The sequence below is a fragment of the Polypterus senegalus genome, chromosome 2 (assembly GCF_016835505.1).
Source record: "Polypterus senegalus isolate Bchr_013 chromosome 2, ASM1683550v1, whole genome shotgun sequence".
NCBI classification, from domain to species: Eukaryota; Metazoa; Chordata; class Cladistia; order Polypteriformes; family Polypteridae; genus Polypterus; species Polypterus senegalus.
Genome location: NC_053155.1, coordinates 6,552,083 through 6,566,039, shown reverse-complemented (window position 1 = coordinate 6,566,039; position 13,957 = coordinate 6,552,083). Strand labels below are relative to the sequence as shown.

Genomic DNA, 13,957 nt, shown 5'->3' with positions numbered 1-13,957 from the left:
AACAGATGGTATGGGATGTAGCAGCACTGTTAGGTCAGTTAGATGAACTGGGAGCTACTGTATCAGCACCTACTGGGCAAAGACCAGTCAGAGGCAAAGAAGGAAGTGAAAAAATAAAAATAAGTTGTGCAAGGATAATTCATGATCTGCTACAAGTAGGGATAGACAGAAATGACATAAGTGGTAAACCAATTGCAGAACTTTTCTAAGATGGCAAACTCTGAAAAGCCTAAACATGAAGAGTTCTGAGCTACACCAGCAGCACCGGCCAGTGAGGAAGAAAACACACACTGAGAACAAAAGCCGAGACGACATTTTAATTTTGGGAAAGAGTGGCCGAAAACCAAATCCGGTCATGTCACTAATTGACACTGGGGCTGAAGTAATTTTAATTCATGGGCATCCACACAGATCTAGGCCAGTCATAAATGTAAACGGGTCTGTGGGCTCAGACAAACAAGTTGAACTGATCACAGTACGATTAGCCATAGGACAATCGCCCCCATTTAAAGCAGCCGTGTTCATTTCAGAATTGCCCGAATATATTCTGAGGTTAGATATTCTCACAGGGAGAACAATACAGACAGAATGGGGAACATTTTCTTTCGAGATTCATAATTAAATGTGTACAGCAGTCAAAGTGATAATAAAGGTGAAAGTAAAATGGACACCCTTAGAGATTCCTGCACCTGACACACCTGTAAACTTGAAACAGGGGGTCTGCAAGAGATCTGAGAAACAGTGAAAGAGCTATTGTGAGTAGGAATTATTCAACCTGCAGTCTGCCATTGCAGTTCTCCTGTGTGGCCAGTGAGTAAAGCATATGTTTCATGGAGAATGACAATAGATTATAGATGTTAAAATGCTGACTACTGCAGTTCCCAATATTGTTACCATCATAGAAGACATCATGGCTAATGCAGGAGAGTGGCATGCTGTCATCGACAGGGCTAATGCTTTCTTTTCTATTCCGATTGCACCTCAAAGTCAAGATCAGTTTGCATTTACTTGGAAGGACAGACAGTACACCCTTCAAGTCCTGCCACAGGGATACCTACACAGCCCTACGTTATGCCATGGACTAGTGGCACGAGACCTGGCTACCTGCCCAGCGGTGGAGAAGGTACGACGTTAATGAGATGAATCATCAGTAAACAATGCACGACCTGCTCTGATTACTCACATGGAAAGTTGAGGATGGGCTGTAAATAAGGACAAAGTTCAAGGACCGGCCTGAGAAGTCAAATTTCTGGGCATGATGTGTGTTGGACCAGAGACACGAGTGCCTCAAAAAGAAATTGACTCTTTGCATAAGTTACAGGCACCAACTAATAAAAAAGAAGCTCAATCATTTGAGGAACTAATGGATTTCTGGAGAGCTTCTGTGCCACCTTTGGGACTGATTTTAAGACCAATATGTGATGTTGTAAAGACAAAGGAACAGTTTGAATGGACAGAAAAACAACAAACTGCCTTTGAGGCAACTAAAGAAGCCTCAGTCCAACACTAAGGACGGGACCTTGAAAACCTAATTTACCTTTTGAACTTGAGGCCACAGAGCAGAACAACATTGCTACGTGGAGCTTGTGGCAAAAGCACGGCAGTGAAAGAGTTCCCATAGGCTTTTGGAGCCGACAGCTGACTGGATCTCAGACTAAGTACACACCACTTGAAAAGCAGCTCCTTAATGGACTGAAGTCATTTAATTCAAGCATATGGAGTGCCAGAAGAAACTCAAAGTGATCAAGGAAGCCATTTTACTGGGAGAGACTTACAAGAGTGGGGTCAAGGAGCCAGAATTCAGTGGACTTGGCATATTCCTTATCACCCACGAGCAGCAGCACTTATTGAGAGAACGAATGGCATCTTGAAAGAACAAATTAAAAAACTAATGGGGCACAATCATCTGAAAGGCTGGAATAAAGTTTTAAAGCAGGCCTTGTTTAACCTCAATAAGCGTCTGTTGGTGGGATCCACACCATTTGTGAGACATCAAAATGCAGGAGGAGAGCCACCCATGTGTGCCCTTCGCCTGACAACAATTAGTCCACTGGCAAACAATGAATGAACTCTGACAGGCTTAGTGGTTAAGGCACCTAAGTCACTTAATATTAAGGCAGACACATCAGAAAAGCTAAGCTTAGGGATAACAGGTCAGTGGCCAAAGGAATGGGAGGTCAGAATAAATACTGAAGTGCTGGTGGCAGATGAATGTTTAACAGGGACTTTAGATATCAGCTGAAATGAATGGCATTTAGTGTTAGAAAACCAAACCAGTCAAGACGTGCAAATAGCTGAAGGAAAGGCCACATGGAAACTCCACATAGTGAAAGTCACAGCTGTTCTAGTCAGTACTGAGGAGAAATCAGAGGGAAGGTATGGCTGTTAACTCGAGGGTAAAAGATTAGGGCAGGGGAAATAATGGCTACTGGGTGAGGAGACACGAGAATGGCTCTTTAAACAGGCGGACTGAGGGGTGGGAGTGAAGTGCAGTGGCGCCCTCTAGTGGGCACTCTACATATTACACACATGGGAAAGATCAGCAGTCTGGGTGTACAATGTATTATAAAAGAATAAAGTAAAAACACAAGAATAAAACACCAGAAACAATTAGATTTTAGATGTAATATTTAGAGTGTTTAAGTTTGAACTGAATTAAAAGCACAAAAGAGTGACCAGTCACACAGTCACATGACTTTCAGAGCTGACACAGGAGCTGATTCTTCTGTAGACAAACTGCCCCCTCTAGTGGCCGCTCTCAGTTAAACATGCGATGGTCCAGCCAGTGCTTAACAACACGGACTTGGCCTGAGAGCCTTCAGTATTTCTGTCCTATTTCTAAATTGTCATTCCTCCGTAAAGTTTTGAAAACTTTGTTTTTCTTCCCTCACCTGCTGTCTTTTCTTGGTAATGATAATAAAACAGAATTGTTATAGTCGGGGTTGAGATCTTTTCATAGCACTGAGTCTGCTATTGTGAAGGTTACTAAAGACAACAGAAATCAAGTAGACAATCAAAGATGGACAATCAGAGAAATGGACAAGGAGTCGGTCAGCTTCATGCTTTGCATTTGTGTTTATTTGACATTAATGGACATTCTCTTTAGTTCTTCTTTCTTGGTTATGATTGGTCTGGTTGGTCCTTTAGGGCTATAAGAGAAAAAGACAACTGGTCAAATGAGTAGAAGAAGAAGACAGGCTGTGACTTTTATAGATGGCTTTGTAGAATCTGAAGTGAGTTCTGTGACCTCTGAATTAATAGAAAGTGAGGAGAGTGAAGGCCTTGAGCAGCGTCTGACCAAACAGCTGGCAAAGGTGGCCAATACTCATGGGGGTTTGTAAAAGGACCACCTTTTTAATTGAAATTATTTAATTTAGCAATTACAATAAGAGTAAGTTGAAACTAAAATACAGGTTTTCAGGACTGGAACATCATCTCTCCTTCATCTCATACCACACTTGTGCGATCCTCACATATTTTTATGCCTGCAAACCAATGAATCCTCCCTCCATCCAGTCAAACATTTGTTTCTGTCACCCACAGATGCTTACCAAGTTAAAGAAGTCCTGAAAGATCATCCTCAATACGTTGGTGATCTTCCAAATCCTTATCCTCTTGCTACTCCATATACACTGTAAGGAGTAAACACAGGTGACAGATCAGCAGTGCATTTCCATCCCTGTCCTTCTCTGCTCTTCTTTCTAGTTGTATGACAGCTGGCCTAGTAGACATTACATTTTGTTCTGACCACATAAAGCAGCACATTCTACAGGCCTGGACCAAATGTCATGTCCACCATAGAAGACTCCTACCTGGTCCTAAATGCACCTCTGGGTGTGAACACCACTTAAAGAGCAGGCTGACATTAAAGCTTTGTCCCATCAGACCTCACTTACCTGCTTGCTGTGCCCATCACAGTATGGAGGCTCAGGTCGTCTCCATCAGAGCCCATGGTCTCCACACACACACATTTTATGGACTTCAGATATTCAACTGTCCTGTCATTCTCATATTGTATGTTAAAGGTTTAGAGATAGCACTGAATTTAGAATGATGAAATGAGAAAAGTCTTTTTTAGGATTATTTTTTTTATAATAAAATTAATAAACACAAAAAGAAGGGACGGAACGGTGGCGCAGTAGTAGCACTGCTGCCTCGCAGTTAGGAGACCTGGGTTCGCTTCCTGGGTTCTCCCTGTGTGGAGTTTGCATGTTCTCCCCATGTCTGTGTGGTTTCCTCACACAATCCAAAGACATGCAGGTTAGGTGCATTAGTAATTCTAAATTGTGCTTGGTGTGTGTGTGTGCCCTGCAGTGGGCTGGCACCCTGACCAGGGTTTGTTCCTTGCCTTGTGCCCTGTGTTGGCTGGGATTGGCTCCAGCAGACCCCTGTGACCCTGTAGTTAGGATATAGCGGGTTGGATAATGGATGGATGGATGGACAAAGAGAGAAGTTCACCTTTGACAAAACACCAACCTTACAACACCGGATTGACCACAACTGCCATTAAATCAAAAGCACAAAAACACTTCAAAGCTGAAGACCCTCTGACTCTGAGACCCCTGCTCTGGAGGTTTGTGAATATTTAATGAAAGGAAAAAAGTCAAAGAGATAGAAACTAAAGGAGGAGTAAAGGGAGGGAGGAACATCTTATAATAACACAACCACTGATACTGAGGAATTGAAGGCACCTGGAAACAAGAATCATTACTTGTAGGAGACAACCAGGATAACGAAACAAGACAACAAAGTAGAAGGCGTCTTAAATGCTCCTGAAAGGTTCAAGATGGAAGTCACAAAAATGCCTTGGAGACACCAAGGAAGGAACGCAGTTTCCTTAGAGATTCTTCAGTCTCTGCCTGCATCACAGGATCGATGATTAGGTCTGTGCCTCAGAAAACAAAAGAAGATTATCTGTGTGACTCCTGACTGGTGGTCTCACTCCAGTGGTGATGAAGGGTCCTGACAGATCAGTGCTGGGGCACATTAAACAGAACATTCCAGAGAGTCCTGATCTTCTCCAGTTTCTATATTGTCACGACTGCTCCACTGAGAATGTCATATCCCTTGCTCTTCATACCCCCCTGGCACATACTGATAATTATTATTCCTTATTATTTGGATGACACCTTTATATGACTTACAATATTTGAGATATAACTTTTCATTTCTTTTGGTTTTCCCAGTTGGAGTGAAAGCAGGTGAAGTGACTTGCTCGTGGTCACAAAGTGTCAGCAGCAGGAATTGAACTTACGGTCTTAGAGATTGAAGTCTTGCCACTACGCCACACTGCCTACAAGCTGTTATGGCAGACAACCAAACCCCTCAGTTTAGGACTTGATGCCACTGCAGTTGACTTCTGGACTTTGTAACCAACAGACCTCAATGTGTGTGACTGGCAGCGTCACGTCCTCCACGCCGGCCCACCACACAGGCTCTCCACAGGGTAGTGTGCTGAGATATAAATTGGTCAGGTCTGAGCCGAGTTAAGTTGTGTGTGATGTGAATGAGATGGTGAATAGATGAGAGTGTCCAGGATCAATGATAGGGTGTGTTAGTTAAGGGGTACACGTGTCTGTGTGTATGTGTCTGTCTGTGTGTGGGGTCCTTGTTACAGCTGGGTCTGGTCAAAGAGCTTTGGCTCTGTGAGAATTCCGACACAGGAGGTCTTATCAATTTGATGACACCTGATATTAAGTGAAGAGATGTAATCAGGCTAACCAGAGACAGTTCAACATCAGAAGAAGGAGACCCTGGAAGCCCCCTTAACACAAGTCAGAGTGGACTTCTCTCACCAAATCATCCCACCAATATTCAGAACAGTTGACAGACAAGTGATGTGGTGCTATGCCAGTATGGAGAGGGGGACATGAGGTCAGATCACTGAGTGATGCATTTCTAGCCAGAAACAACATTCATTTGGACTGATTTTATAAAAGTGGGGAGGATTAGAAAAACAAACACCAGACGTATAGAGAAAATATTATAGGAAAGAACTTGAAGGTGACAGCACAACCCTGAATTCTGTTTAGCCAGGAGTGGTTGTGTTTTCATGTGCCTGTTAGACGGCTGGCAGCAGCATTTGGGATGAGCTGAAGATGAGCAAACCGATGACCGATTAACTTCAATGCATAACGAGTTGCAATAGTCAGGCCGAGAAGAGAGAAATGCATGAACTGGTGCTTCAAAATCATCTACAGAAGGAACGCTAATCTAAGAAAACCTGAGCTAATACACTGAGCTGATAGAAACAGTCTTTAACAATGGAGTTCATTTGTTTGTCAGATTTGAGAATATTATTAATGACCTGAGCCCTTCCATTCCTTGTGTACCCACAGACTGCTCAAGACAGATGAAGAGGATGTCATGGTCAGCTGTATCAAATGCTGCAGTCAGATCTAACAGCAATAAGACGGCAGGATCCACAGAGTCACTTATTAAAAATCAGATCATTTAGAGTCCTTAGAAGTGCAGACTCCGTGCTGTAGTGTGTGTTAAAATTACTTTTATTACATTACTTAGAAATGCCATTTTCATTTAAGAAAGTTTGCAGCTGTAGAAAGACAAACTTCTCCAGAATTTTAGAATGAAGGGACAACATGGAAATGAGTCTGAAGTTTGACAAGTCTGTAAAGTTCAGATTTGTTTTACTAATTAATGGCTGCACCACAGCATGTTTACAGAAGGCTGGGACTGAACCAGTCTGAAGACATCTGTTTATAATGTTCATAATGCCAGGCCTGACCACTTCAGAAACATCTTTAAGAATACGAGTGGACAAGTTGTGGGATTAAGGTGACTCATTATTTCTACCAAGAGAAGGAGAGATACAGGCTCAAAGTGTAGACGTAGGAGGGACAGACGGGTCATCAACAGAGGGTGTCAAGTGAGGTCTCATTGTTAAAAATTTTAGGAACAAAAAATTGGAGAAAATCCTCGCAGACTGCTGGTGTCATGACAGGCCATATAGGAACACAATAGTGTTTATAATGTTAAATAAAACTCTACGACTATGACAGTTATTTGAAATAATATCTGAAAAGTACTTTATCCTAGCAGATTTGACAGCTTTCTGATGATTAGATTAACTGTCCTTTAGAATATCAAAGGACACCTGAACTTGTCTTTTTCCACTTGTGCTCTGCTCACCTGCATGCCCACCTCAGGGTGTGACTGGCATCATTTAACTATGGCTCAGGTTTATGTTTTGAGTGCTTGACTTTACACAGAACAACAGAGTATAAAATGTTAGAACAAGTGTCATTAAACAGAGTGACAAGACCACCGGAGCTCAGCTGACGTGGGGGGAATCACATGGCATCCATAACAGCCACATAGAATTTACTAGTAATGGTGGAGTTCATTATGTGAGAGCAGCGAGTCTCACCACTAATGTTGATTGTTTGGCAAGTAAAGAAGCCTCAGTTATACAGTAACGGTCATGTGAACAGAAAAGCAAACACCACCGATATCACTGTTACAGATGAGTAAACTATACGATAAAACAACGACTAATGTGTGTCCATGATCACGTGCTGGGCCTCTCACAGACTGAACAAGATTAAAAGAGTCAGTGAGGTTTAAAAAGTCTTTAACTAGGGGTTTACTCAGGCAGCACACATTAAGATCTCCAAGAATTAAAAATCTGTCATAATTTGGTGTAATTCCTGTCAGAAACTCAGAGAACTCACATATAAAATCCTTGTTAAGTTTTGGAGGCCGATACACCTCTGCACACAACACAGGACAGAGCGGTCCATTTCAAACAACTGTAATTCAGAGCTGGAGTAACTGTCTGTTTTCAGTTGGCGACAGTAATAACGGCTTTTAAATATTCTCGCTAATCCTGACCAGCAGACCGTGGGGAACTAAAAACACTGACATTCGGGGGTACTAATTCAGTGAAAGCAGTTAACTCACAGACAGGTAGCCATGTTTCAATCACAAATCTAAAATCTAATCCTTGTGAGGTGAAGAAATCTTTTAAAATAAATGTTTTGTTAGCTAGGGATCGAGCACTTACTAGAGCTATCGTCATTAGAATCAATTTGCTGGATGACAAAGGTTCAGAGAATCCACTCCACCCCTTCAGAGATGTGGCGATCGCCAACAGAGGAGCTGAATATGGTGGCTTGAAACAACAGACAGGATCCATTTATACAAATGTTCCAGGGAGCGCCATGATATGAAAACATAAGCTGAACCTTAGTGAGGATCAATCACCAGAGAAGATGGCAGGTAAGATTTAAGCCCCACGAGTAGGCGCCCGCACTTTCCTCATCTTCTATGATGCTTCCTTCAGGACAATAGACAGGGCTTACGGCACAAGTACGCTGGTACATCTAGCAGAAAAGATGGAGGGCGGATACTCTGACTTGTGTGAGTGTAATTAAAAGTTTTGTCAATTGTCAATCTTATGTTTAAAATATATTGACAATCATAGACCATTAAAGAAAAGACTTTGTGAGTTAAAAAAAGATGTAAACAGGGCAATCAAAAACCAAAATGAACGCAGACTCAGACAGCGCCATCTTAGGTTTAGCCAAGACATCTACACAATGCGTATTTCTGATCAATCGTCTGAAGTCCTACACTAATCTGGACATTACATGGTGGTTCCACAACCCTTCATCATGTCTTGTTTTGATTCATTTATATCCAGTTAATCTTGTGAGAAGCAAAGGAAACTCATTTTAGGACATGTTTGATGTCTGCCATAGCATTACTGAAAACTAATATAATATCATCTGCACAGAAAGAAATGTCATGTAGAGGATATGAAAAAAATAGAAAAATATCATTATATTGATGTCCAGCTACAGACAAAGTCTCAAGGGAGAGTGGACATCTTTGACAAGATCACATGAATATGATGTATGACCACAGAGGTTTGTCCAGAGTCTGCTGCCATAAGCAAATCACTGGTTACCCGTAGCAGAGCAGTTTCACATTTGTGCTGTGCCCTGAAACCAGACTGAAAGGTTTCCATCATGTAAGTAGTTACAACTTACATAAACACAGAGCAGGGTAATGTCTGGGACCTGCAGATATTTCTTATATGAAGGATTAAATGTGTTTCTTCAGGATGGAAGTGAATTGAGCTTTAACAGGCGGGATTTAGAAATTCTATTCTTTGTCACACACTTGAGGGCACACATTTTCCTAATCTGCTACCTTAGCTTCCAGGGAAGAAGTGTTTTCCAGTGTGGTGTAATTTAAAGTAGAGATTAAATGATCAAATTGATTGTGATGAGTCCCTTGATAACCTCACACACGACAGAAAGATCAGTGAAGGAACTGACAGAAATCCTTCAGCAGCACATCCTCTGATTCTACTCACGTGAAAACTTTTACAGCTCTGAGTGATTTCTCCTCAGCGTCACCTGCAGAGTCAGATATCTGAAAAGTAAAAACAAACATACAGTGAAACTTTAGAAATTGGAAAATTGAACTTCAGACAAACTGCTGTTTAAAGGTAAGGAGAAGAAATTTACCAACAGGAAACCTGCAAAAAATAAGATTTTAGAGACAAATTACAGTACAAAAGATCAGAACTCACAGAAGCCATCGCCATCGAGCACAGGCACAGCAGAACCAGCAGGGTGGCGAGTCTCATCATGGTGGTGCTGACGTCGAGACGTCTGTTCAGGACAGCAGTGACACCTCCTTATATATCTGATCAGGTGGGGTGGGCCAGTTTTACACGGTGGTCATGACATCTTCTGGAGTGGAAAGCAAATTCAAATCAGATCTCATTTGTCATTGAAGAAGAAAAAGAAGAAACTGCAATCAAATCACAAGCCCTAAAGGTCAAGTTTCCAGCTTTAAATAGCCTGTGTGGTCAGAAAAAATGACAAATTCTTGCATCAGATGATTGCCTAATAATTCAGCACAGGAAACATTCTGTTCATAAGTCACCGTGTCAAACATAAAGACCATCAGTTGTAATGTAATGTAAGCCTGAAATGTTTTACCCAAAAACAATGGAAGAGCAGAATAAAATGCCATAGTATTCATATCGTAACAAAGTCCATCACTATCAGTCCATTAATTTATTGTTGAATGACACTTAAAGGGGGCATTCACTACTGGGACCCTGATGGTGTCACGGTCCTCTTTCTAGATTTATGTAACATGTCACTTCCGCTAAAGTCTTACATGACCAACTCTGCAGGCATTTCAATTATGGAGGGGCTAAAGTTTTAGGCATTGAAAATATTTGGCCAAAACTAACAGAAAAGGCACATTTTAGGTCAAAAGAGTAAAAAGGCAGATATGTGGCTGAATGTGTGACGCTGTTTGAAAACATTTGAGATCCACGGTCACAAACAGCACGTCCTGTTCTACAGGGAGTGACAGACACGTCACACTGCTGAGGATTGTGGTGGTCTGTTTAAGTCATCGTGATGTGTGGTGAGAATCTACAAAGAGCTACAAAAGAAAAAGAAAATTGAAAAATGAAGGGAGAAGAAGAAAAAGAAAGAGAGTGGATCATAGTGGGAGGAAAGGAACTGACTGGGACAGCAAGCAGCGACATTCATGAAGTTGAACTTAAGAAGCAAAGAGAATCACAGCCAAGGAATGGACACCACGACAAGCTCACTCCATTTATGATTTGTTACTGTTTTTCTTATTTATTTTCAGTAAGTTTTTTTTAATAAATTATTTTCTAAAAAATAATAAAATGATTACAATTTAATAAAGAAGCATGAATCTAAATAAAATTCATTTAATTTAGTCTTTAATCAATGACACAAAAACAAATCTGTAAATAATAATTAAAAAGAGATTTGACGTTTGGTGTTCAGCCTTCTTTTATTATTTAATTTGACTTTGGCTGAGAATTTTCATTTTGCCGCTCTACTTGTTTTATTAACTGGGATCTGTTTGGCCATCAGGAGCTATTGGATGAACAACAGAAAATATACAAAGCGTAAAAGATGAAATAACCTCTGACATGAAAGACGACTTTTAGTTGTAACTCTATGACACTTCAACAGAATGTTTCTTACTCATAATAATTACACACTCGTCTGATGTCAGAATTTGACATTTTCTTCTGAACGCACAGCCTATAGAAAGCTGAACACCTGAACTTCACGGCTTGTGATTTGGTTGACGTTTTCTGTACTTCATCTTCTTCCATTGCAAACGAGGTCTGATATAAATTGACTTTCCAGCAGACGTCATGACCACCGTGTAAAACTGGGCCGCGCCCGCCTGATCTGCAATATAAGGAGGTGCTGCTGCTGACCTGAACAGACGTCTGAACATCAGCGCCAGCGCCATGATGAGATTCACCACCATGATGAGATTCGCCGCCCTGCTGGTTCTGCTGTGCCTGATGGTGATGGCATCTGTGAGTTCTCATTTAATGACATTTACAGTTAGGTCCATAAATATTTGGACAGAGACAACTTTTTTCTAATTTTGGTTCTGTACATTACCACAATGAATTTTAAATGAAACAACTCAGATGCAGTTGAAGTGCAGACTTTCAGCTTTAATTCAGTGGGGTGAACAAAAGATTGCATAAAATGTGAGGCAACTAAAGCATTTTATTAACACAATCCCTTCTTTTCAGGGGCTCAAAAGTAATTGGACAAATTAAATAACTGGAAATAAAATGTTCATTTCTAATACTTGGTTGAAAACCCTTTGCTGGCAATGCCAGCCTGAAGTCTTGAACTCATGGACATCACCAGATGTTGGGTTTCCTCCTTTTTAATGCTCTGCCAGGCCTTTACTTTCAGTTGCTGTTTGTTTGTGGGCCTTTCTGTCCGAAGTTTAGTCTTCAACAAGTGAAATGCCTGCTCAGTTGGGTTAAGAGCAGGTGACTGACTTGGCCATTCAAGAATTTTCCACTTCTTTGCTTTAATAAACTCCTGGGTTGCTTTGGCTGTATGTTTTGGGTCATTGTCCATCTGTATCATGAAACTCCCGCTGTCCAATCACTTTGACGTCATTTAGCTGGATTTGAGCAGACAGTATGTCTCTGAACACCTCAGAAATCATTCGGCTGCTTCTGTCCTGTGTCACCTCATCAATAAACACGAGTGTCCCAGTGCCACTGGCAGCCATGCACGCCCAAGGCATCACACTGCCTGACTCAACCATGTTTTACAGATGATGTGCTATGCTTTGGATAATGAGCTGTTCCACGCCTTCTCCAAACTTTATTCTTGCCATCATTCTCGTAGAGGTTGATCTTGGTTTCATCTGTCCAAAGAATGTTTTTCCAGAACTATGCTGGCTTTTTTAGATGTTCTTTAGCAAAGTCCAATCTAGCCTTTCTATTCTTGAGGCTTATGAGTGGCTGGCACCTTGCAGTGCACCCTCTGTATTTACTGTCATGCAGTCTTCTCTTTATGGTAGACTTGGATATCGATACGCCGACCAAGCCCTGGAGAGTGTTGTTCATTTGGTAGACTATTGTGAAGGGGTTTCTGCGATCATCCACCACTGTTGTCTTCCGTGGACGTCCAGGTCTTTTTGCGTTGCTGAGTTCACCAGTGCTTGCTTTCTTTCTCAGGATGTACCAAACTGGAGATTTTGCCACTGTAATATTGTAGCAATTTCTCGGATGGGTTTTTCTTTTCGCAGCTTAAGGATGGCTTCTTTCACCTGCATGGTGAGCTCCTTTGACCGCATGTTGTCTGTTCACAGCAAAATCTTCCACATGCCAGCACCACACCTCAGATCAACTCCAGGCCTTTTATCTGCTTAATTGATAAGGACATAACGACGGACTTGAACACACCTGCCATGAAATAGCCTTTGAGTCAATTGTCCAATTACTTTTGAGCCCCTGAAATGAAGGGATTGTGTTCAAAAAATGTTTTAGTTGCTTCACATTTAATGCAATCGTTTTGTTCAACCCACTGAATTAAAGCTGAAAGTCTGCACTTTAACTGTATCTGAGTTGTTTCATTTAAAATTCATTGTGTTAACGTACAGAACCAAAATTAGAAAAAAGTTGTCTCTGTCCAAATATTTTTGGCCCTAACTGTATACACAAATACGTCTACAAAACCTTTTTTTTGCAGGTTCCCTGTTAATAATTTTCTTCCTTGTACTTTTAAACAGCAGGTCAGCTGAATTCTATTTTCTACTTCTTAAAGTCTCATCAGACTCTAATTCTTATTTTTCAGATTTCTGACTTTCCAGCTGACTCGTTTGGTGAATCGCCTTCAGCCATAAAAGCTGTGAGAGCTGGTGAGGTGAGGTGAGTAGAATCAGAGGATGTGCTGCTGAAGGATTTCTCTCAATTTTGTCTCTGGTCCTTCTGTCATGTGAGAGACAATCAGGGGATTCATCACAAACAATTTAATCTCTTAAATCTCGACTGTAAATAAAAAGAAACTAAAATCCATTTTCTCACTCAAAGCTAAGGTAGCCTGTGGAGTGCCAGTACTGGTGGTCAGCCTGGAGGATGTGACGCTGCCATTCACACATGCTGAGGTGTGTTGGTTAGGAAGTCCAAAACCCAACTGCAGTGGCACTGAGACCTAAATTGAGGAGTTTGGTCATCAGGTCTGCCTGTCCAGCAGAATTAAATGCTGAGCTGTGGTCAGTAAACACGACTCTGACAGAACAGCAGGGCTTTGGACTTCAATCCCAATACTGACATGTTGTGTCACTTCACCTGTGGAAATACAAAAGAAATGAAACAAAGTGGATCTTAAATGTTGAAAGTCACCTTAGATAAAGGAGTGAGCCACACAATAAGTTTAGAAGAGACTTGTGTTCACACTGAGACGACACAAACGATTGTCAGCATTTGATAAGTGATGTGCACTCGATGTCCTGATTTGTTCTGATGTGAGGACCCCCTTGATCAGGTCCTCCTCGGTGTCTCCAAGGTGTTTTATTGTCTTCTAACTGGGAACATTTCAGGAGCTGCTTGAACCTTTAAAATGCGTCCCCTTTGTTGTCTTTATCAGGAGCCCTGGTGGTC

The 13,957-nt window shown here is 41.4% G+C and overlaps 1 long non-coding RNA gene across 1 annotated transcript; it reads right to left on the bottom strand.

Annotated features, from left to right (window-relative positions):
- Positions 1-3,066: 3,066 nt before the first annotated feature.
- Positions 3,067-9,631, bottom strand: LOC120521800. The gene is made up of 4 exons (XR_005632194.1): positions 9,560-9,631; positions 9,341-9,399; positions 3,552-3,632; positions 3,067-3,149 (listed from the first exon to the last, which is right to left on the bottom strand). It is a non-coding gene; the product is annotated as an uncharacterized LOC120521800 (long non-coding RNA).
- Positions 9,632-13,957: the final 4,326 nt, after the last annotated feature.